The sequence below is a fragment of the Megalops cyprinoides genome, chromosome 1, assembly GCF_013368585.1.
Source record: "Megalops cyprinoides isolate fMegCyp1 chromosome 1, fMegCyp1.pri, whole genome shotgun sequence".
In the NCBI taxonomy this organism is placed as follows: Eukaryota; Metazoa; Chordata; class Actinopteri; order Elopiformes; family Megalopidae; genus Megalops; species Megalops cyprinoides.
In genome coordinates, this window is record NC_050583.1 from 65,457,623 (window position 1) to 65,482,955 (window position 25,333).

At 44.0% G+C, this 25,333-nt stretch overlaps 1 pseudogene; it reads left to right on the plus strand.

Moving 5' to 3' along the window:
- Positions 1 to 139: 139 nt before the first annotated feature.
- Positions 140 to 24,103, plus strand: LOC118790562 (annotated as a pseudogene).
- Positions 24,104 to 25,333: the final 1,230 nt, after the last annotated feature.

The window sequence follows — 25,333 nt, forward strand, 5'->3', positions numbered from 1 at the left end:
TCTCTGGTTCTCTTTTTCTGAAACTGACGGACGGCGACATGAACCCGCCCACCCCGCCCTCACTTGTTCACTCATTGGCTGCCACCTATTGATCACCGCCCTTTGCTTTCTATTACAAGTCGTCGCACTCAGAAAGAAAATGACGTTATTTTCTGCTGGAAACGTTATAGCAGGGGTTAATTGGGGGATAGGTGTTTTTCCTCTTGAAAGAGGCGATCTGCATCGCTGAGCGTCAGATTATCTCGAGGAGGATAACTTATCTTTTACTGCAATTCCCAGATAACGTTAGCTACTGTTTACAGGCGCGTTGACATAAAATGAACTTCATCCTCCCCTCTCTCAATGCGCTTGCTCCCTGGAAAACGCCATGGCGTAAGTTACACTGCGTTCACTCCAAATGCTGTGAATGCGGATGAGGGTGGTGGTGTTGTATCTCAGTGCTAACTTTACGGAGTGTGGGTCATCACTCAGCGATAATTTAACCAGGCGTGGCGGTTGAACGATCCTCTGTGTGTTCGCTACATGTTTATGGATCGATTAAACATTGCGTTTATACAGCCGGATTGCAAGCCAAATGATCAAAAAGGGTCGAAAGCGGAAGTAAAGAGGGTCCCGGATTGCAAATTGCCGATCAACCAGGTGGGTGGAGCTGTTAGCTGTGGAGTCGGCCATTTAATAAAAAAAAATGCACTCCCTAGCTAGTAGCAATCAACTACGCTATAATGTCAGTTAGTTGCTCGTCTAACGCAGGGAGCGTTGTGTAACGCTTTAAAAAGACTGCATTGTCAACAACTTGTTACGTGCATGTGAAGTATATATGGATATATCTGGAGTGCACACTTGATGTTAACTGACATATCCAGAAGAAGCTGCATAAGTGGCTATACTAAACAGCATGTGGTGTGTAATGCCTTAGAATTCTGTCTTTTTGTAGTGATCAGCAACGAGTATTTGGCGAGCTGGCAGTCTAGCTCAAACCTCTGCGCTCGATCTCAGTTCCATTGTTTACCGGTAGCTGGGACAGCGTTTTGCAATCCTCGTTCGCAAGAGGGGATGGGCCGTGCCTGCTAGTTTTCACTGGAGCTGTGCGCTCAGTTTAATGACGTTAGATTGATCGGCTGACCTCTTAGAGATTATTTATTATTATTTTTTTTTTTTTTTGCCGTGTGTGCATTTAAAATTCCGTAAGTTGTTTGGGTTTTCGAGATGTGTCCTTAAAAGGATAAAGGATTTAAAAACCAATTTAACATATGCTTAAATAATTGGTCATTATTATCCACCTGGCGTCCATTGAACAAGTGGTTACTCTTTAATATATTAAGTGTTAGTAATTTGTTGAAGGAATTCATATATGAAGGTTGAAACTGAAAGAAAAGCCTTTATTCACGTCCCTCTGCGAGATCACTCTTCTAACAACCCATTTCTCTAACAAAGATGTTTAAGTGATGTGAAATCATTTTATAATTAATTTATCAGTGCAATCTAACCTAATGAACAGAGAGGTCAGTTGGAGTAACCCTAGATTCAGTGTGTGGAATCAATTCGCTAGGAGACTGATTATTTTAAATACAGCCCTGGCTTTGAATTAATCCATCTCATTACAGCAGATGTACCAGTTTTGCAGGTGTTAATTGAAAATGCAACTGATATTTCATATAATTAAATATCTCTGCCAAAATTTTAGGTATTTAGGTACTTAGGGTAGCAGGCTTTGAACATTTGTTAGCTAGTAGTGTGAGCGTTTGAATGAGTATTGATGCATGTCTGGTTGTGTTTTCTGAATTCATTTAATGACCCCCTTGGTCAGGCTTCTGCAATCTTTAATACAGCACAAGTGAATGTGTGTCCATTATGTCACGTGATGGATAAATATGTTAATTCAGTGCCTAAGAGTGGATACTTTGTTTTGGCCATCACAGCTATTAACCAGAACGTCAAGGCTTTTCATTCTTTGCCTGGTCAATAAAAGGGGCCAGACGTCTTTACCAGATGATGTACTGTATAGTATACAGTGTATAGTATAGTGCTCTAGGTTTTAATGTCTTCAAGTGAGTTTGAGTGCTGCCTCAGGTAGTGAACCCCTTTAATCTGATGTAAGTTTCCTCTTGCACACATGGCTGGCAAAATTACTCCCACGTTGGTATAAAGTCCAGGTGCCTAAGGAGACAGTATATATGGGAGACTGCTATATGCTGCTTACAGTACCAGATACCACTTTTTTTTGTTTGGCATTTTAAAGAAGTAAAGTCTAGTGATGCTCCGTACCATAAGAGTAGATTAAAAAATAAAAGCTGAAACAGTAGAGGGACAGTTTGATTTTTGCAGACACCCCAGTCCTAAGTCACAATGATATTTATGTGAATAATGTTCCCAGTTTTTTGGGAGATACAGCTGTATGTTGGATTTCAAATGCAACACTGCTGAAAACCACTGTGAAGGCTGGTGGTGAGTGCATCATTGTAAATATCGCCAGATCCTGGCACTAAGAATAAGGAGCTTCTCTTTAAATGCATGCAGTCAGATTTGCACTGCCTGTGACTGCATGGCATATGAAAATAATTTTCAGAGGTGCCCAAGGCCTGGTTTCATTTTGGTGGCTAAAGATTTGGGGGTGCTCTGGTGAGTTATCATCTTGCCTCTGTCCTCATTTTTCCTCATTGCTGTCTATGGGTGCATCTACCTGCATAATTCTTGAATCATCACCATGACCTATATCCGCACTAATCTCTCAGCTGGATTGTGTTGAAGATGCTCCACTGCTACTCAGCTGCCACTCAGGGCTAAGTATGTTAGCGTCTCGGTGCTCTATGTGGTTGCAGAGGTCAGGACACCTGTCGCTTTTGCACAGGTGTTTACAGATTTGTCTTGATGGTTCACCCAGTTTCGGCTGTTACATTCCGGCTGCAGATAAGATCTGAAGCATGGTTTCCCCTAGTTTCTGTCTTGAAAGAAAAATGTGTTGTCATGTCAAGATGAAGCCCTTTCACCCCAGCACAGTGCCGGAGCTTTGTACGAGGATGTAGGAGGTATGTGATTGTCTAGTTGTGTTTTCAGTCATCACATAAACTGTTAGGCTCTAGCTTCCCCTGAATCTTATCAGCTCAATGAATGACAAGTATTTTCATGCGGCTGTGAGATGGCTGTGAGTCTGCTTTTTCCTGAAGCAACATTGACAGTTCACATAAACCTTGAGGTTCAAGGAAGAAATTGAACGAGTCATTTGCAGTCTTGCCACCCTTTGAGTAATATAGGCCTACACAATTCCACAAATCCACAAACAGCTGGCATTTTTGAGTTATACACCTTGCTTTTACAGGTATTATGTGATAATGATTAAAGGTGAAATGGTACCGATTATTACCATAATAATAAGTGGTAATATTTGCCTCATGGTTGTATATAAGCAAACCAATAATAAAACAAACTCCCATGCATATGGAGAGTCTGTACCTTCCCAGAATAAATGATGGCATCACTGTAACAGTTTATCACTCTAAGTATTTTTCTTAAATTGACTCTTGATACTGATGTGAAATAACTAGAATATATGGCATTTGGAGTTTAACTAAGTGCCTCCATTAAATCACCCATTGAATGTCTCATTACAGAGAAAAGGGCCTTTGAAGACTGAAGTCGTTTTTTTTTTTTTTTTTTTACCAAAAATTAATGCACTTCATTTATTTTGTGAGTTTTATCTTGTTGTCCAAATACATTCATTGACTCACACATTCAGTTTGAGGTATACTGTCATTGTTATGTGTATGTTTTCAGGCCATGTAATGGGACATCCCCCACTTTGCAATGGTCTTGTTTGTATTACTGTAGCTGCTGCCACTCATTCCGGGGGATTTATGTCACTGTTGTCTCTCCGCCACAGACCACAGAGGCGTGTTGTACATCACATTGAAATATGGCTTTCAAATTTGCTGGCCCACGCAGTTGATTTGTGTCATCATGTTTGACAAGCAGACCGCAATCTCAGGAACTGAGAGCACGGTCATTTTGGCTTTCAAGCGATTAGCACAGATGACAGAATTTTTCATAGTGACAGCACTCATGGTAAAGATGTGTGAAAGGGGTGCCAATTTAAAGCCCCCCCCCCCCCCCCCCCCCCACACACACACACACACACACACACACACACACACACACACACACACCCGGGTGGTAAAGACACTTCATTCCAGTGGAAAACATTCCCTCCCTCATGCGATACCTTTGTGTGACGTTAACAAAAACAGAATGAATATCTGCTAAAAGATTAATTTTAGTTCAGTAATTTCATCTGCTTCCATCATAAGGCGTATTAGGCATGTAGTTGTGTGCTGCAGTTAGATAAAGCATTCTCATCTTTACACTTCCCTTTGAGATATTCAATGTCTGCATTTCTAAAGTCACAAATTAATGTGAGAATTGTTCCATGTCTGTTTGATTTGATTGTTCATCATTATTTAATGACATGCTTTTTTCCAAATTGAGGTCTTTTAAATAACAGGCCTAGGTGTGCATGCCAATGAGAGCACCCTGTGGCGGGCAATACTAACAGACCAATGTAGCTCTAGGAAGCAGCGTGCAGACAGTTTGCTTTGTAACATTCAAGTGGGACTTTGAGTAAACTTGATCAATAATTAATACTTTTCTTTTTGTTTTTTTGTTTTTTTTTTTCTCTCTCATTGCTTTTTTCAAGCCATTGTGCTTTAACAAACAGTCCCCACTGTTACAAGAAAATATGTTAACTTTTTGAATAACTTTATAAAAGCCTTATCGGGCTGCATAGGAAATGTCACCGTGACACCGGGGATTCTAACCGCCTGGGGAAAGTGACTGAAGAGACCGAAGCCTCTTTCCTTTCCAGTGATTGTTTTCTGAATGACAAAAGCACAGCGGCACGTCCCACTGGGTACAGCATTCTCTTTTATCACCGAAAACAAGGGAAGCCATTCTTCCTGCAGTTTGGGACCCCTCCGCTGCCTTTACATAAACCTCCTCAAATGGCCCTGGGCTCCTCTGCTGGTCTTTGTAGTCCCTGTGACGTAGGTTAATTACACTAATCGGTCACCTTACTGAACACGAGAGGTGTCGGTCGCCTGGCGGTGGACTGGGGTCCCATAGAACACATAGCTCCTCCCTACACTACGGGCTGGCTGTTTTCGCTGCGTTTTTCGTAGCGGACAGGCTGGTCACATTCATTCGTTAATGATAACGTGGTATTGATCTACACTGTTGGCTTCTCATCCCCCTTCCTTCTTCAACTAAGACATTAAATATTTGTGCAGTTATTGATTCAGAGGAGTTGTTTTTTAACTGGGTTTGAATGGAATAAAACAACAACATAGTGCTTCCAGGGCTTAGAGGCACATGCCGGTGAATTCTATTAAATATAAATGAGTGGATTTCCTCCAGCTGATAATCGTCTCAGAACATAGGGTGCAGGCCTAAGGATGTCATTAACACTCACTCCTCACAACCCTCAAAAACCGGTGAACCAGATCCTCCTTTCTGTTTAAAATGTTCACTTGGTGACCTTGCGGGGAAAGCATATGGTGGTTGACAGCGTGTTCTGATGTATTCACGAGGTCACATTCCCTTCATTTAAGTAAACAAAAAAGGCTGTTTACTCCTGAATTATGGAGATGCTATGAAGGAGGCATATATGCTGTCTCAGATTATTTCTTGAGAAGGGGGTAGCATCATCTATGAAAACGGAGAACGTTGTTTTGAGCCTTTGGCAAATAGAATAGTTAACTCCTCCAGTTTTAAACAATCCAGAGCACCGTTTGAGTCTGCAAGCATGTATGGCGAGTATGTCCAGTCTGTTAAGGGCTGCCTTAGATGCATGGCAGAGGAGAGCAGTGTTGAAAGCCTCCGCCTTGATGGCACAGTAACAACAGAACCCCAGTGAGGCCTGCACACAGTTCAGCTGCCTGTCTTAGCGAGGGAGATGACCTGCTCCCCAACCGCTCTGATATAACCCAGCCCATCGGGTGCCCGGTGTACAAAAAACCCTTGCTTGTCTCTCCCAGGTCCCACATGCAGAGCAGGCTCTCTCTCTCAATCACGCATGTCTCCCTTTTCACATGACACAGTTCCCCGGCTCTGCTGCCGTTTTAATTGAGAACCGAACACGGCATGCCTGCTCTTGGCACAGCTGAATGAATGATGGTGTTGGTCTGTTACTTGGGGTGAATGCCATGCCCTTGTGCCCAATGCAGTGTCCCAGAAATTGACCATAGGCTTGCAAAAGATCAAGCACTTTAGCAAGGTTGGTCATCGTTCCTTACAGTTATATAAAGACAATTGCCATACATGCTGCAGTCAGGAGGCATTGCATTATCTAATGTAGCTGGAATGATCCAAACAGCATTCCCCTCCCACCCCCACCCCCCATGGACAAAACGGGGTCTCGCTTTTATCCAGAAGCTGTGTTAAGCGGCCCATTAATGTAAATCCTCAATGGGGAAAAATGATCTCATTTGTCAGTACTGTGGTTCCCCGCTCCCAGGCCGGGGTCCCCTGTAGCACTAATCCATCTTTAGTGCCAGTTAGCCTGGCTGAAAAATGAGACATCCTCTCTTGAACTGCATCTCTTTGAGAGCAGGTGGGAGGCCTACCATTCAGTCATATTCTTGGCCGTAGCATTAATTGTCTTGTCGCAGGGCTTCTTGGCATTTTTTTTTGATAGGCGCCACAGTGTTGCTGTGAACATCAAAGGTGTTGTAGTCATACAGCCCACCCCCCATCCCCCGTTTTTGAAAGAATAATCAAATCTAGCTTGTTTGGTGAAAGCCAGATTGTAGCTCTGCTTGTCATCTAAGACCGCCTCCTAATAGAAACCCTGCGAGCCTTTGAAGATGTCGACTTTCACACCAGCACTTAAATCAGATGAGACTCATTTCTGGCAATCGTGTCTGTAACTAAAACAAGCCTTTGATATGTGGGAAGAAATTACATTCAAATCTTGCTGGCAGTCTCCTTTGGTTGTGTTTTTTTGGTTTCATTTCTTTATGTTCTTTGAAGTGTTTGGGGGGAAATGTCTGCGAATGTTTATTTGAGCATTCCAGAATTTTATTGAGCTGTCCGTTTCTGTTATTCACAGCCTCTCTTGTCTTCTCGTTCAAAGAGGACAAAGCTTCATGCACCTAAACAAATGACGTTGTGCCTATTTGTCGAGCGAAATTATCGAACGTCTGCTATTCTGCTCCAAATGTTACTGATAGGGATGGTGTTCCTTTTTAAAAGGAGAGGAGGTGCATTAATCACTTTGCAAGGCCTTTTACTGAAGTGTGGGGAAGAATCTCTCATGTCGCTTTGTTTTCTGTCCTGGCATGCTCGTTGATTTGTGGGAAACGCGGACAGCGGATGGTGACAGGAAAGCTGTTTCTGAGAAAATTCTCCTGGAGCCATACAAATACTCACTCCAGCTGCCAGGTATCTCCTTCCGATATCCCTGAGCACTTCTGATACCCCCCTGAGCAAGGGGGTGGATGGGGGTCGTCACTTCTTTGTTAACCATGTGCTTGCACCAGCTGAAATACTGAGGTGCTCGCTTCATTTTGTATGCTGTTGTTCAGCTGCAACATTGTTTGCTTTGAAGTGTCTGCAGAGGTCTGTTTAGGCAAACAGAGCTGTAGTCTGGTTTTTAGAGTCCTGCCAACCTCTTTTGTCAGCAAGGAGAAGTGGTGAGGTGACACAACATCACCACACTGTTTTCCTTCCAGTAGTTCCATTTTGCAGTGCTGTTGTGTAGTGCCGCTGTGATTATCCTTTTAATGAAAACCTTCTGCTGTCGGGCCGAGTCTCATCCCATTTTGAATTGCTGCTGCCTTCCCTGAGCGCTAAGGCAGCTGGCAAGATAAAGACCTATACATTTTCTTTTATTATTTCATATTTTTCAGCCGTGTCTTTCGGGCAGTCTAAGCGGGGATGGAGTGAATCGTTACGCAGGAGATTGGATGGGACAGAGAGCATCTCATAACAGCTGTCAGTGGGCAAACGGCAGCAAGTGACTGGATTTCCGGTCACCAGCACCAACACAGCAGCAAACGGGTAGCACCAGTCAGTGGAACTGCCAGAGCCTGGGGGCACACTAGTGGAATGTGGAAGTTAGGTGTGTGTGATGGAGGACAGATACAGAGCAGCTGTGGTCACGTCCCTGACTCGTCTCTCTCTGACTGCTCTGTTGCTGCTGTTGTTGCTCATGCAGCCTGATCTCTCATGCCAGAGGCGCTCGAGTCATTTCTGTCACGCTCAGTCAGAAAAGGTCTTTCTTGTTTGTTTTTTTGTTTTTTTTTAAATGTGGGCCAACTTACTGTCATCACTGAAGTCTTTGGTGTTTAAAAGTGAATGCAAGATCATAAATAAATGAATGAATTATTTGTCTTGTTTTATCTTTTTTAAGATTGGGAACTGGGGTGTGCTTTAGGTTAACAAAACCGTCAAAAAGTTCATCTGGCATGTCCCAAAATGCCAGATAAATCGGTACAGTCTACTCGTGGTAAAGTGCGGTGCAATCAAAGCTGTTTCTGAAAATGAACAAATATCGCAAATTGCAAATCCCTGTTTCCGGACCCACTACCTCTGAATAAGCAATCCTATGGTACCAATTGTCAACCAGATCCACCTAATCAGGGTTGCAGTGTCGAATATGCAAACTGAACATGAAAGGCGCCTGTCAGCGTAGGTCGCAAGTCCCATACTGTGTGCAATTTCCCAATACCTGCTATTTGAACTACATCAAAGTGCAAATAAAAATAAACCCAGTGTATGCAAAATCAGCTGAATTGTCTCCAGGTCTCCAACAATATCTGCCTATTGTCATTTCCCATAGGAAGCAGAACAAACCGCATTTACTACAAGGCACATAATTACAATGATCGGTAGATGTAACGAACAGTGACCCACATCCTAGCTCTCTGCTCCAAGATTTCCTTTCATCCTGAAATAAAATGTACCAGCTCTCGGGTCTCTTTCCGTATTAGGTATTCAAAATAGCTTTTAAAAAAAACTGCTAAATAATTCAGGCTCATCTAAACCAATCTGTGCATTATGTTTTCATTTGTGGAGTGTGTTCCATTTTTATTCATGTTTGTATTTTACAATTCGTCTCATTATTTCAGACAAAATGTTTCACAAAGACGCCAGCAGGACGTTTGGTTCCAATCTGACATAATACCCGCATACTAAATCATAAACCCTTGCTCTTGCGCTCTACTAAGAGATCAGATGGGAATTCTTTGGCTAAAATTAGATTCCAGACAGAGGCTGAATTGCACATAAATGGTTTGTTTCTTTGAGGAGTAGTATGGTAATGAGATCGGTTACATCCCGGTTCATTTGCTTTATTGCAACACATTAGGGCGTACTGTGGATTGTGCGTGTCACATGAATTCAGTCCTCGTTCATAATTTAACGTGACATGTTTTTGAGTGCACACTCCCAATTAAGACCTTTTAAACTGGGTGTGAAAGCATTGAAAAGGAAAATGCGTCCAAATGGTTGTCACCTGTTACAGCTCTGTAGAAAGTTGCATGTTTTAATGGAGGAGAGGGTGATGGCTTCGCAGTGCATTAGCACTGCACGTTAATCAGGATGTGTGAAGCAGTAAGAGAATTTCATTCATGAGTCACGCTGCACTGACAGATGACAGAACCACTAATGTCAGTGCACTATTATCTGGTAGTAGTCATGCGCTGAAGAATCTAAATCTTAAAATTGTTATTAGTACTGTGACATTGTGGTAGACAGAGAATCATGTCAGCGTTGGGGTTACCTCAGTTCAGTTACAGCTTTGAAATTACACATTTTAAAATCAGTGACGGTTTGTTTAAATGGGCGTGACATTGTTTTTCAGCTGAAGTTAAGCACAGTTACAGGCAGCAAAATCTCTTCGCGTATTAGACATTACCTCTTATGCACTCTTGCTTGTTGTATTTGGTGTTTAATTTCAGTGTTTCATTTTGCAATAAGTAAAGTAAAGAAGTAGCTCTCTCTGCTCACTTCTACTTAAGATAAATGTGTAGCATCGTGCATGGTATTGCTATTTATAAACTGAAAAGGAAGGCTTGCCTTTCTAGCAGGTTATCTGGTATTAAAGAAAGGGTCATTTTTGAGTGAATGTCATTTTGTTTTCAGTCACCCAGCTTTCAATTTTGCGTACAATAACGCACATTTCGTGTGCTGCTTAAATCAGCATGCAGGATACAGAGGAGAGTCATCCACTGGAAATGATGCCATGGAATGTCTTGGCATTCTGCTCCTTTTTTTTTTCAGGCAAGCCAAATGAAAGCGTTCATATACGACCAAATTTTCTTTTAAAAAGCATTGCCACATTTCTGCATTCCAGCACACTCTCTGCCTGCCCTGGTGACTTGGAGTAGCTGTGATCTGGCACGATGCGTCCGATTTAATCACCCAGACAGTGGAAACCCACCGAGGTTTTGGTGATTTAGTATGCCGCAGTAAGCCGTACTCCACATGCAGTAGCTTTTCAAACCCACGTCCTAAATATTTTGGAAAGCTAATGTGTCATCCTCAACACTGAATGAAAGGGGGCCCTCTACAGCTCTGTAACTTAACCTTCCAAGAGCGCACAGAGCAGATGCTGGGCCAACCTCCAAAAAACCCTGTGGAGCTTAAAAAATATTTTTGTTAACGTTTTTTTTTTTTTTTTTTTGTTTAACTCCTACTGGTCATTTCAGCCTACAGTCCAGTTTATTCCATCAGTTGTCTTTTCAATCTGCCTGTGTGATGTTTAGACAGTGGATGCTTCTTTTCATCCCCTCCCCACCCCCACATCTCCTGGCACACTGGGGAACATTTTTTCCTGTTGGGCGGGGCCATGCTCTGACAGTCTCTTTGCGGCGTTCATAAATGCTTCTGTGTCTGCGTGGCCTCCGCCGAGCGCCCTCCGCCAGATAAAGATGCTTGGCGAGGTGGACCTTACCGAGGGGTGACTGCAAGCTGCCGAGCGTGTTATTTAGTAAGCGAAAAACAACTGTCAAAGGTTTGGAAAAGGAAGGGAGCATGGTGACTTTTTTAGGTCTTCCTCCCATGTTGGTAAACATACAGTGTTTATCTGTATTGAAGTGGGAGGTGTCAGTGCCACTTCCTGGGATGTCATCCTCTTTATCTTTTCCTTCCCGTACGTAGAAGGACGAGATCGAATGCTCACCTAACTTGACCTGGTTTACAATAGGTTTTAATCCACTTCTGCCATAACCTGGAGGGTGCATTAGAAAGCTTTCTTTTTATGAATTAAGCCCTTTTTGTGAGAAAGCTGTGGCACAGAGGATTTTGAGCCGTGCTTTATTTCTCAAGTGTTTTTTTTTTTTTTGAAATGACAGAGTTGCTTTCAGATGAGCTTTCTTGTCAAAGGCAGAAGATGAGCAGATTGTGAGTGTTCTTCAGAGGTGAAATTTAATAGGCTTGTAAACCACCTCTGAAAGAAACCGAAGTCATTGAGATTCCAAGCACCTTTCCCACACTGAAATGAGTCAGTGTCATTTACATCATTTTCCCTCTCCAAGGAGAGAGATATTCACAGGCAAAGATTAAAGTGCCATTCTGCTGAAACACTTTGACAGTTGTGGGGTTTTTTTTGTTGTTGTTACAATTTTTTTATTTGTTTTTATTTAATTTTAACAGGGAAACAAGTAAGGACAACTGTCTCAAGCCTTCAACCACTGGCTCAGTGTCCCAGATGACAGAATGCAGGAAAGAGACAGTCTTGAGTTGTTTTGAGCGTTGACTTGTAAGCTGTCACTTGTTTTTCTGTCACATGATCATAGCAAACATCTCTTACTGAAGGTGCTATATATCAGCTCTCTGTGGTTTCACCAGGCTGTGTACTGGTATAATCTTCACATTTTATCTACTCAGAAGATCAAATGCCATTCAGTGGAAGAGAAATGTGTGTGCAGTCATATTCTGTGTTTGTTAAAATTGAAATATGTTTGAGTATATTGGTGACATAACGTGTAATAAGCATAACAACATTTCATTGAAAATTAACCAAGATTCAGTAGCTTTTTTTTGTCCCTCAACAGTCCCGATTTGTATTAAAATCTTGTTCTTTGCACTTTCTTGAATGCGTATTGAGGAATTTAGCATCTTCCAGTTTAGTGTGTGAAACAGTAGGAAAAGATACGTGGACTGTCAGCTCTGCCAGCATTCTCCAATCTTCCTGCCAGTTCCCCTCTCTGGATGGCAACAGCTGTAAAAAACACATCAGGCAAGTCTTCATGTACATTTGTCATTGCTTGATAACCTGTGGTGGAGATGCGGGCAACAGATGGGAAAAAAAATTATATGTATATGCAGCTATATACAAAATTGAATACAGTATTGTGATGGATGTATACGATAAAGATGCTCCACTTTCTTAGAACTTTACAACATTGCCAACAGGATTTAACTTTCAAATTGAAAACGGTGAAACGGAGGTGAAACGAAAGCGTTTCCTGCTGTTGGAAAGGCCTGTGGATCTCCAGTTGTACATATGCAGTGTCCATCAAAGTATGAGAGACAGGAGGCTATGTGGTGTGCGTGCGTGTGCGTGTGCGTGTGCGTGTGCGTGTGCGTGTGCGTGTGCGTGTGCGTGTGTGTGTGTGTGTGTGCGCGCGCGCACGCTTGTCAGTGAGCCAAAGGCGTGTCTGCTGGTTGTTTCACCTTGATTGCAGAGTAGGACAGGCAGGGAGATGTGTTCTCACCTTGAGCGCATTCACACTAGATCTTTTCATTAATGTTGCTGTGAAAACAACCCTGTACAGAGGATGTATTGTGCATTGATAGGGTCCTTTTCTGTCACTAATAGCTGTAAAATGCATCTGCATCATTTCACTCCAGAAAATTCAGTTGATTACACAGACAAGTTACTGTTGGGGTGGTTTGTGCACCCCAATTTCCGAATAGCAGCCTGGATTTATTCAGTGTGCAACTGATGCAAAAAAGAGTGGCAGTCTCTATATTTTGATTCTGCATTTGAAATGGAGCCTTCATCTAAGTGCTCAATGCTTTTTCTGTTTTTTAAAGTAAATTACAGATGTTCAGAGGTCACCCTTGCATTCTTGGTTTCCAGCATTCATTAGAAAATCGTTCCCAAAAGCTGTCATCTGTGAGGCCCTTTTTTTCGGGTTTGTTTTTTTTTTTTTTTTTTTTGCCCTTTCCATTCCTCCATGAGTGATTCCACACACAAAAGCACTTTCCAAGCCTTCGTGGAGCCGCAGGTGGAGAGCAGCCTGGCTCACCATTGAGAGGGAGCGTGAGAGAGAGGGAGCCATTGTGCTGGGCTGCTCAGGCGCAGTTCTCATTTCCCTTGGGGGAAGGAACCCAACACCGCCTCTGTGTGGCTGGGCAGCCACGCGGCCCCCTCAGGTTGTGCTGGCGGTGGGGCCTAAGATCACTACCTCAGTGACCATTCACGGTGCAGCTATCCAGCAGCCCGAGGAGTTTAATTAAAAGCACCTGAGCCTTGGGGGGGGGGGGGGGGGGGGAATTTTCCCAGAATGTGATGTCTGCAATGTCCTCCAAATCTCTAACTTGGGAGGAAGGATCAGAATCATAGCACCTGCATAAGTGCCTGCATTTCTTTTTTTTTTTTTTGTCCGTAAATCAATGCAAATCAATTTTTAGCCCCACAAATAGCATGCCATTGGGCAATTTGCAGATTTCAGTGTTTCCAAATTGACTTGAGGCCCAAATGGAGTGGTGTGCTGTTACTCGTGTGAACAGGGCTGGAGCACTGCAAGGTCTGGCAGGTTTAAAAATAAAAGCATGAGGTAATGTTTTTCGTCATTTTGGCGATGGCCAGGGTGAGCCATTAGCAGTTAGCGAAAGTGCAGCGGCAATCTCAGCAACTTGGATGTCACGGCATCCCTCAGGTGTAGCGTATTACCGTTAATTGGCCGATGCATTTTATTTCTGACTTGAAACATTTTTTCTTCCCCCCCCTTCACACGTGGTTTACAAAAATGAATTATTAGCACCCAGAGGCCACAGCTGAATTTTACCATTGCGAACCTGGGCCTACAGCCATCTTTCCCCCAACCCCACCTCCAGTGTTCCTTCGTAGCGTCTGATTCAGACAAAAACTGCAGGTGCAGTTGGCTTAATGTGTGCCACGTTTCAACAGATGATGAAAATATGGTAATCGAGTCAGCCCGGCTCCACTGCACCGCGTGCTAAGTGCTCTGATAATTCTGAGCCCTGTCAGACAGCATTATGCGTGTCGCCAAACAGGCCCCCTTTTTTTGTGACTTTCCTCAGAAGGCTGCCTGAAAAAGGTCCAACAATCTCCCAGGTAATTATTCAGAGCACAGACACTTTGCCCCTTAACCCTTGTCTCCTGTTTTGAGTTTGATCTGATTGTCAGAGAGAACCTTCTAATGACTTCTAAGTCACAGAACATTTAGTGTCTGGGTTTTGAACACAGTGTTCAAGTGGACTTAGACCAGTGTGCTAATATGCTTCTTTATCTTTACACCTGCGATTAACATAATTAATTACCATTTTATTTGACGCTGATCTCTATGTGCTCTTTAATTAAGTATAATTGTTTTCTGTTATGATTTGGGCAGGATTGTTGTGGTTTCATTTGTAGTCTACTGTTACATCTAATGGCGTGCTGGTGCTTTCCAGGAAGTGAGAGCAGCCAAAGGATTCAAACCCTTTGTTGCTGCATATGTTTGTGTGTGTGTGTGTGTGTGTGTGTGTGTGTGTGCATACATGTGCATGTTGCTGTGTGTGTCTGTGTGTGTGTGTTACATTGTAAGTTGTTCTGGCTAAGGATACCTGCTTAAACATTAAATGTAAATGTGTATGTGTGTGCATGTATGTGTGTTGTTCACCCCTGTGGGGACAGACACAAAATTCATCAGTGAACATGCACTTGCTCCCTTGGTTACTTTGAGTTTCACAAATGCAAGGAACAGGTCCTGAGGTGGAGAATGAATGTGCTTGGCTGTGGCTTATTTGGCATGCAGCGATGATGTACTATGGGGCAGGGTGCACTCTTCCAGCGCCAGCCCCAAGATTAAGCCCTGGGCTTGTTGTGATATATGCCCCTGTTAGGCAGCTATTTGGACAAAGTCTCCACAGCAGAGCCCTGTCGGTAGCGACATAGCTCCTCTTCATCTACTCCAGTCAGATTCCTCCAGCAGCCCCCCCCCCCCGGTCTCTCCACTCCAGTGGAGCGCCACGGAATTTTGCTGGAACAATCAAACCTTGGCACGTGCCTTCCAAATTCAGCTCGGCCCCCAGAGGTATGACCTGTGGGCCACACAAAGCAGGACACTGCATACCACAGGATCACCTGAAGAGAAAAGGCACCGCCCTGACCGCACGTCACAGCAACGTCGCCGGAACCTGCCACTGGAGTGACGGGTCTCGCGCGCCGGCTGACGTTTTTGCCAGCGGCCTGCTCCACGTTTCGCTTCTATTTCTGAGCTCGAACCACACTGACAGATGTTTATTTTTAGTGTGAAACGTTCTCCCTTTATTGGATTAAGAGCTTTCATATGCTAATACTGCACACCAAAACTGCATAGCTGTGTCGGTGTACTTAAAAGTACGCAGAGCTTTGCCTTCTGACCCTTTCCACCATGAATTATGAATAGGGAACTCTTAAAGGTATGTTCCTGTTGAATAATACAGGAGAGGCTGAGCTGGGACCGCTGTTGTATTGTCTACCTCCTTATGGTCTGAACTCTGATATATACAGTTTGAAGTGTGAGATGGTGCTTACATAAGGGAAATTTAGGACTTTAATCTTCTGAAGTCATTGAGGTTTTCTCCCCTGTCTCTTCTGAGTTCTGATTTATAGTATGCTGTCAATACATCTCCAGTGGATGTATTGGCCACTTTATACCAACTTTTAAACTACCATATTACCAGTATCATGATGTAATTAAATGAATAAGCCTCACGTTCTGTTATATGGAACTGAACCATTTAATAGAAATGCCTGAATTGAATCCTAGTCATTTTTATCAGAGCCCTCATTTCTCTTCAGTCACACGCAGTTGCATGGGAAATGTGTTGTTCCAAACAATAAACTACTCCTGTGATAGCTGGCTATCTCCTGAAAACTGAGAATGAGAAAGAAAAGGCCTCACCCCTCCTAAAATATCATCCAATATCAACCAGTAATGTTTAATGTCCTCTTTTATTTTGAACAGTTTTGGAAAGGAAAGTGTGTTGATTTGATCTGCGTCAACAGGAGCACTCGTGACCGACAGTCGATTAATTGACAGATTGGTTACATCCCTAGTTATTATACAGAGCCTCCCTGACTCAGTTCCCAGATCCATCTGGTCTCTGGCTGCATAGTTTAAACCTATTGTGTGTCACCACAGCATTGGATGCAGTTGGCCCTCTGCCCTGTCTAATTGACATCAAGACATTTAACCCACAGAGCATGAAAATCCTCTGTTGCTCATTCTGTAGTGTACATTGGGGGGATAAAATACAGTAAAATATAACTTTCATGGAAATAAGGAAAGTTGTGTGCAATAAGAGGCTCTCCAGTGGGATCAAGTTTTTTTTTTTTTTTTTTTTTTCTTCTTTTCTGTTGTACACTTTTTTTTGCAAGAAAATATTTAAATGTGTTTACAAAGGATCATATTACATTGCCATTAAATTATGGAAACTGCAAAACAGTTCTGCAACACAATGGGATTTTTAAATACAGCTGCAATACAGACTGATTTTGAATTAATAATAGGTTACATTTAGGTATTGCTGCATTTAACAAGCACACTTAAAAATGTTTCAATGCTGTTGTTGACCCAAACAAAATCACATTGCTTTTTGCTGCCTCAAGGACTTCCATGCTAGTTCAGCAACACTATACTCATTTCTGTAGTCACACATCAACAAATCGCAACTAATAGATGCCTGCCAGCTCAGCCTCAAAATGGTGTAAATGTTTTTTATATAGCTATCATAAAAAACTTTGACTCACTCCAGTAAAGCTTTTTTTTAATGGCAATTTGAAGTGGGTGAGGGAAATGCTGCTCAATTCTACAGGGAATGCCTTTAATTTGATTTATATATGGTATGAGTTAATGAACGTATCTTTCTCACACCATTGTCATCTTGCCTGCTAGAACCTTGTTTTACTGTTATTATTTATTGATTTGGCACACACTCACATCCAAGGTCACTGTGGCAAGACACATTAAAATGTCTATCACAGGAGCAAAAAAAAAAAAAAAAGAAACGAAAAACGATAATAAAAGTAGAGAGCAGCCAGTAAGATAGTAAATTGGAATATAGCTGAAAAACAGTTTTTAGGTCATATAATATAGGTTAACCATACAACACTAATTATATCCACATACACAAAATGCCTAGCAGTTACCTTTAAGAGCAACATGTGTTCACCGTAGTAATATGCACTTAAAGCCTAACAATGATCTACAAGAAAAGGGTTTTTTCTTTATACATTAGACACTTTATAAAATTGCAGCAGATCCACATTATTTTATTATCCACCTTATTCTCAGTATTAAATCTTTGCCTTTTCTTCAGTGATGCATGCGTTTTGGTTCTTGGTGCGATGGTTTCTCCTCAAGCACGTGTCCTGTGATGGCTGCTGGCTTTGCAGACTGCATCCTGCCCTTGACCTGGATGAAATTGCTCCCAGGCTTTAGAACACAGTTCTGATGCAACTAAATATAATATGCCGAGAGAATATCAAACACTAGTTGCTTTTGAACATACGGTCTCCCTTTATGGTTGATGTGTGTAACACATGCAGGTGCTGCTGTTCTATTGCATTTAACTGTCCTCTGAACGTGTTATCACATGAGCTCACACTGGTTATTTGCTTAGCCTTGGTCCTCGCTGCCTGCTGGCTCCAGTCTAGCCAGGCTCTTAACCACTTAATTCCGCCAGTCATGATTGAACCAATTCAACTCCCACTTCCCACTCTGAAAGAGTTAATGGTTTAAAAAGAGCCAAAAAAAAAGCCTGCTTGATTGTGGCCCCTCAGGACCGTGGCTGAGCATCACTATTGTAGATTCATGTCTTGGGCACTCGAGGAGAGAAATGGTAGGGTTATTGCCCAAGGTCCCGTTGAAAGGGCTACAGTGTGGAATTGTTAGATCAGACCAGCAGGCCTGAAGCGGAGTCCACGCTGAGCTTTCGGTGATGGCTTTCATTCATCACTGCACAGTTATTCACATGTATTAAAACCACAGCCCTTCTGCAAAGCTCACACTTTTTGGTGCTGTCCGCCCCTCACGCCCCAACCCCAAAACTGGCCCTTAATTAAACAGCAGACAACAGCTTTTGAAATATTTAATGGTTTGAATGGGGGAAAAAATGTGCGAAAGGAACTCCCTCAGCGCAGTTGATACACAAGAGAAAACTGCCACCAATGGTGTCTATGATTGCCGCGAGGGTCAAGGCAGCTGAGATTCAAGGCCGGTATCAGTAGACCGTCACTTGGCTTTCGGGAATCTCGGGGACAGTGTTGCCCAGCGACCACTCTCCATCCCGCTGCGTATCAATTTGTCATCACGCCTCTCCGCCTCAGTGGACACGGCGCAGGTCCCCTCCGGATGACAGTGAGGCTGGCCGCGCTGACCGTTCCCCAGCAACTGCTCCAATGTGTGAAACATGTGGATCTGCGTTTTTCTCAGTTTTTTTTTTTTTTTTCTTCTTCATTGACCTTCCTTATCTAAAATCTTTTTTTTGACCCTGACACCTTTTCAACATCAGTTGCTTGTTAAGCTACTGCAAAGTGGTTACATGTAGTAGGGAGTGAGTGTGAGTGTGTATTGATTATGGGGCTGGATTTTATCCTAATATCCGTGGCATGAGGCGGCTTGTCATATGGGCACATCGCCCTGTCACTAGGCCAGGGCAGGACCAGCTCTTCAGTCAATCTCTGCAAGTCCAAGCCACGCAGAGTGCTAAACAAATTTTAGGCATAACCGGTTTGTGAACCCTATGTAAAGCTATCACAAAAGCAATCAAAAGTGGCCCAGGATTGGTCCTGTTGCCAGGCGAAGGACACAGGAGCCCAGGTTCAGCCTTTCGGCGTGACTTGAACAGCAGCGGGCGCGGTTACGCAGATCTCCTTTGGTGGAAGCACATTCCTTTCTCCCCAGCCGCGGGACATGGGTAAACTCTCCCCGACCTCCCCCTGCGCAGACTGCGCTGTCATCATTAACGGGCAGCAGTCTGCGCTCTGCCGCGAAAATGCCGCCCCCGGATACAGTCGCCGCGGCCGCGCAGTTAATCACTCTCTCTGAGGTGCGCCCAGTTTTCATCGCCATCCTTTATTTCTCCTCATTGGCGCTCAGCTCCTGATGCAATCTAGCGAGGGCCTTTCCTCTTCGGCATTGCTAGGTCAGCTGCTGTCAATTACGCACAAGGCCTCTGCACACTGCCCTGAGTTAATGTTTCAGTTTCGCAGCTCATTTCCAGCCCACACCACTGACATAATAACACACAGAGCATGAGCTGACTAAGCCAGTGTTCACAGCATGGCTTACAGAGCTGGAAGCGTCCCTCTTATATTTGAGAGGCTGTCCCCCTTGTTACATGGTTATAGATGCAATTACATACAGTTTCACGAAAAGCAGTCAGGCCATTCATTAGATATGTGGAAAGCCGGTGGAAGTTGTCAGGTACCCAGGGCATTAATACGCAACTGACAAAGAGTGGTGGAGCCAGTTTCCATTAGTATTTCCATGATTAGGATTGTCACAGGTTGCTTCATACATGTCTAATGAAGAACCTATCATAATATGTGTGTGCTGTGCAGGTTATTTGTGGCCATGCCATATCTTTTGTGAGTCAAATGGCAGCAAGCAAGAGCTAATTTTTACATGACTACATTAAACAACGTAACTAAACTGTGTGACTTCACCAGGAGTTGTTGTGATAGAGTGAAAGGGAAGATGAGGAGGAGGAGAAATGCCACTCAGCCTATTGTAATGTCAGCTCACTTTGTTGAACAACTTTGTCGTTCGCTCTGCCTCTCTGAATTCACCCAAGCGCCAAGTGCTGCATGAAAGGCAATTTAATCCCTCTCTCCGTATGGGTGTTTATTTTTTCTTTTATTTCTTGGCACAGTTGGAATCCTTAGGTGGTTTACTTGGCATGTGATACAGAAAGGCTTCCTGAATTGTGCGGGGGGGGGGGGTGGGGGGGGGGTGGAGACAGACCGTGGGCAAATTGTAAGGGGAATGCCAAGGAGGGGAACCTATCTGAATCTGTGAAACTTCAGAATATCGCCATTATAAGTAAGGACCTCAAAGTGTTTATAAGCCCCAGAAGCAAAGTAATATTTGCCTCAGAGATGAAATGCGCCCTGAACTCTGCTTAAGAAATATGGCCTACATATGTCCCCACAGCCCTGCCTGTCGCATATACCGTTCCTGTCCTCTGCATCTCATATGAGCATTCATGGAATGACTGGAATGTACCAATCAGCTGAACCAGCTGAAGAAAATGAGAGATTTTTTTTACTTGGATGTCTTTGTTGTGGGTTTTTTTGGAACCGGTGATGCAATTTGGAGAAAACCTTTGTGTGTGTAATATATATATATATATATATATATTATATATATTATATATATATACACACACATACACACATACACACTCACTAAGCAAAGCACAATGACAATTTTTGGTGTTTGATTCCCACTGAAACTCTGCAGTCATAGTGCGTCATAGACGGCAATGTTAGCAACGCTTTATTGCATTTATTTCCTTTTCAGTCTGAATACTGCCAGTTTTGTTTGTGGGAGGACTATACATTACCACGGGATTGGTGCAGTCATTTTCTTTTCATGAGAAAAGATAGGTAATGGAAAGAAATGGTAGTGGAACTGTACAAATTATGATGCTAATGTGAATTAAATTCACATGAGGTGTGATGTGTGTGCTTACATCCTCCCTTTACGGTGAGAATTTTTCTTTTCGTTGCTTACCTGACTCCAGCGATTGGTGATTACTGGATTACTTTTGGACAGATTGATACTTGCTCGTAAATATGTAATTTAATTCATAAATTAACCTAGTGATTGAATGACAGCATACAGAATCTGATCAATTTAGAGAAAGTCTGGAAGAACGACAATCTGCAAGTTCGCATGCATAGAATGTTCCAGAGTGTGAATATTTAGACTGAATCGTTGCATGGTGTGGTTACAGAAGTGTAACAAGCGGTAGGTGGTGGACATGTCGTGTCTGCGTGTTCGTGTTGTTTAATCTGGGTCATGTGAGTGTGTGCGTGTGCGTCTAGCAGGAGGTGAAGACGGATGGCTGCTTTGAATCCGGGACGAGAGCCGACGATTGTTTCGCGGGCCCGTCTGCGTGAGCGGGTGCGTTTGTCTGCGGCTGGGTTGGGGGCGCGCCGGCTGACTGGCAGGGGGTGAAAGGCACGAGCTGCCGCGGGGGAGCCGGGCGGTTCGGAGCAGCGGCCCTGATGAGGGAAGGTTGTGTTTGGAGATAAACAGCTGAACTTCCCCGGCCTTGGCGGCGTGCCCAGTGCGATGCGCCGCTCTCTTTGTTCCATTGAAACGCGCTGCCCTGGTTTACTGAGGGGAGAGGAGCAGAACAAACGCCTTTGATTACCGCGAGATGGTTTTTCTTCTCAGCCGGGCCACATGAAAGCAGGTGGAGCACAAAAGCGCAGACGTTTACCTTCAGGACTATTCACTAAAGCAATATAAACATTTTATCACCTCTTGCAATTCCACAATCATTTATTGTGTGTGGAAGGCACTTGGGTGGCTTCAAGTAAATTGCGTCTGAATGTCCTTAATATAATCACTGTGGTGTGTATGTGTGTTTACCTGGATTTGACATGAGTTGCTTTGAACACTACTGCACACACACCATTTTAATATTGTTATTCCTGTAACCCGACACCTGACTCGTGAGTGGATGGAGTAAAAATAGTGGACCGGACCTGTGAGTCCACCATGTCTCCACTTGTGGAGGTGTACTGCAGTAGGGACTAAGTGGACACTTGGAGACACTTGGACACCTGGATCTTGTCCTGGAGCAGCCCAGGATACCCAGAAACACCTTTCCTTGGGCCTGAGCCCACTCCCCTCACCCCCCTGCTCTCAGTGTGCCAGATCAGTTGCGGTGCCACCCCCTAGTGAATCCCCTGAATCAGTTACGGTGCCACCCCCTAGTGAATCCCCTGAATCAGTTACGGTGCCACCCCCTAGTGAATCCCCTGAATCAGTTGCGGTGCCACCCCCTAGTGAATCCCCTGAATCAGTTGCAGTGCCACCCCCTAGTGAATCCCCTGAATCGCTGCATCTTCCAGCCTGCTCTCATCCCTGCCATACATTCAGGTCACCTCGATGATAGAGGGGCAGGGTGACGGGGGAGCGCTTGCAACATAATCCCACAGCGACGGCTGCCTGCCCTTGCTGCCTCGGCAACTCCCACGGTGACGGTTATCACACTGTAGCCGCAGCCTGAGGACATAAGCATGCGCAAAGTGGTCTCCGAGTTTTTTTTTTTTCCTGAAACATCAAAGTGACTGTTTTTCTACTGAGTCCAGAAGCTCTAAACTTCAGTGCTGCAACAACCTTGCAGGGCAGTACCCCCTTGGGAGGCCTCAGTTTGTGTGAGCTAGGAGGCTGTCACAGAGTGAGAGCATTACTAGCACTAGAGTCACACTAGGCATACTGCACCATTGCTAGCTTATCCGCCAGCATACCGGACACTGTTCCTGCATGCGGTTTGCTGAAGGTGCACATGGCCCTGAGTTGCTGTGTACCCTCCAGGGGCAGGCCTGAGTAGCCCTACAGCACACTGCATGTATACATCATCATTCCAGCCAGGCACTTTGAATGTGCGGTGTCTTCGCTGAGTCAAGTTAGCTTCCCTCCCCAGTGCTGAGAGTGAGAGTTGTTTATAGAGAGAGCTGCAAAACCCACAGTTGAGCAGCCCTGATATTTATACAACATGCTGGATCCTCTGATTCCCCTCTTTTTTTCCCTCTCGATGAAAAGAGTAAAGGCTGTGCAGAGGAATCCAGCACACACAGCTGATGCCCTCTGCTGGATGTGGAGAGGTGATGATCAAAAGTGTCCTGGTCCTTAAAAAAAATACTACAGATTGCCCACCTAGGGTTCCTGAGATTGAGAAAAGTAACTAACGAGTGAATAACGTTGGTTGGTACTGAACTTCAGTTTGTGTAAAGTTCGTGCAAAATTATTGTTCAGTCAACTAATTACATGACCTTTATTAAAGTTTTTTTTTTTTTTTTTTTTTTTTGTTCTGCACAACCTATTTATTGTCAGATGACGTGACATTTGTCACTTTGTAGCCTAAGATTCTAGAGTTTATAGCCAGGAACATGATGTGCTGCATTGTGCCAGTGGTCATTCATTCATCTCATGATCCCCGCTCTTTGTGTTCACAGGAAATCACAGAGTTTATGGAGGTGTTGCACAATGCCAGCCTAACGATCAGGGAGATCGCAGACAGATCCAAGATGTGGCTTAGCATCCCTGTGGCCCACAGCATTCACGGTTCCCCTCCGTCATCAGCCTGGCCAACTGTGTCTGCAGCCTGGGTCTGGGAAGGTGCTGACGCCAGATCACCCTGAGATCTGGAGATGCAACAGAGGCAGGGCCCGGACATCCACTGGAGGGAGAGCTACACCTGCCCCAGGCAGAGTACCTGCACAAAGTGTCATAGAAGACCGGCGGGCTCTTTGGCCTCACCATGGTTCTTGCACAGCTCTTCTTCAGCCAGGACTGCAACCTGAGACCCCTGCTGGACACGCTGAACCTTCTCACCAAGGAGGAAGAGGAGTAACTACAGCTAGAACAAGAGATTTGGCAAGGACCTGATGGTTGTCAACTTCTCCCTCACTGCCATCCACACCATCTGGGCACAGCCAAGAGCAGGCAGTCTAAGAACATCATGCGGCCGCAAACTGAGGCTGTGGACGCTAAGCGCTACAGCGTGGGCTATTTGGAGATGCCAGACTCCTTTGCCCATGCCAGCTGCATGTACAAGGAGGGCTGAGTTTCTGCAAGGGAAAGATGGGTTCCCTACCAGATCTGGACCCCTGTCTGCTCAGTGTATTCATATCACATGGTGTCTCTGGGTGAAAGTAAAGGACAAGGACTTTTTTTAATGAGGACTTTATACATGTTTGTCTACAAAATAAATTATTCTCCTATTCCAGTTCAACTGTGTTATGTGCCATTGTTGAATGTTGTTCTTAAGTCATCAGCGAGAGAGAGAATTATGGAAGTGTAATGTGTTAAAAAAATTACTTTATTTTATGCAGTTACCTCAAAAGACCCAGTCTTTGTGTACATGCAACACATAAAGAGCTCCAGTTACTATTTCTGATGTGAATGTCAGGTCTTTTCAGCTAGTAAATCATCTTCAAACAATCTAGGCTTACACATGTCATGCAGTGAAAGCACATTAAGAACCAAGTACAAATCTGAGCTTGTGTTCTGTTTGATTACGTTTATCCATAGTGATGCATATTCACTCCAATGTGTGCGAGCATGCACACACACACACACACACAAACAACCAGACTCAAAAAGAGAAAAATCTGGAAGTCAGAATACACCAGTCGGAGGTGGGGTCATGCAAGGTTGAACTTAGTTCCTCTCCGAGACCTAAAAAATGTTGGTCAATAAGAAGAAAAAAAAAAAAAGTCATCCTGGCAGACTGCACCTTCCATGGAGATTTTGGGATGACGCTTAGCAAGGTAGACAGCCGGAGACAGAAATCCATTTTCTTGCACCTGCACATCAGTGACAGTGTGTGTGAAGATGAAGCAGTCAAGGCTTTGAAAAAATTATGTGTACCTGAGTGATGGATCTCACTTGCTGTCAGATCTGCCAGTCAATTTAAGAGAACAGTAAACTGTGCAGTCAAACTTTTTCCTACTGTCTCTTGAAAGATTAATCGCACTTTTCACTGACTCCGGAGTGCAAAGAATTGCCGTCACAGTATTAGCAATACAGTCGCAAGGTCAATGGCTGTGTGGTGGTTTACACTCCTGTCTACCCGGATTGATTAAAAATGGCAAATAACACATGTTCAGTTCATACGTGGTAACACAGCACTCGCGTAATAACAGTTTGTGAAAATGTTGATGGGATCAGACAGATCTGGCACATGCTCTCAGCGTTACAATGAGTGTTTCAGTGTGCAGCTTCATGTTGGAACACCCTCTTGCCTCTTATGTCATCATCCATCTGGCCAGGCCCGCAGGGCGGAGTCTGTTCTAGGACCCCCCCCCCCCCCCCCACACACCCACTCCCCTCGCCCTCCCCCCATGTCCTGAAATCCACTGGGTATTAGGGAAAGCTTTGGA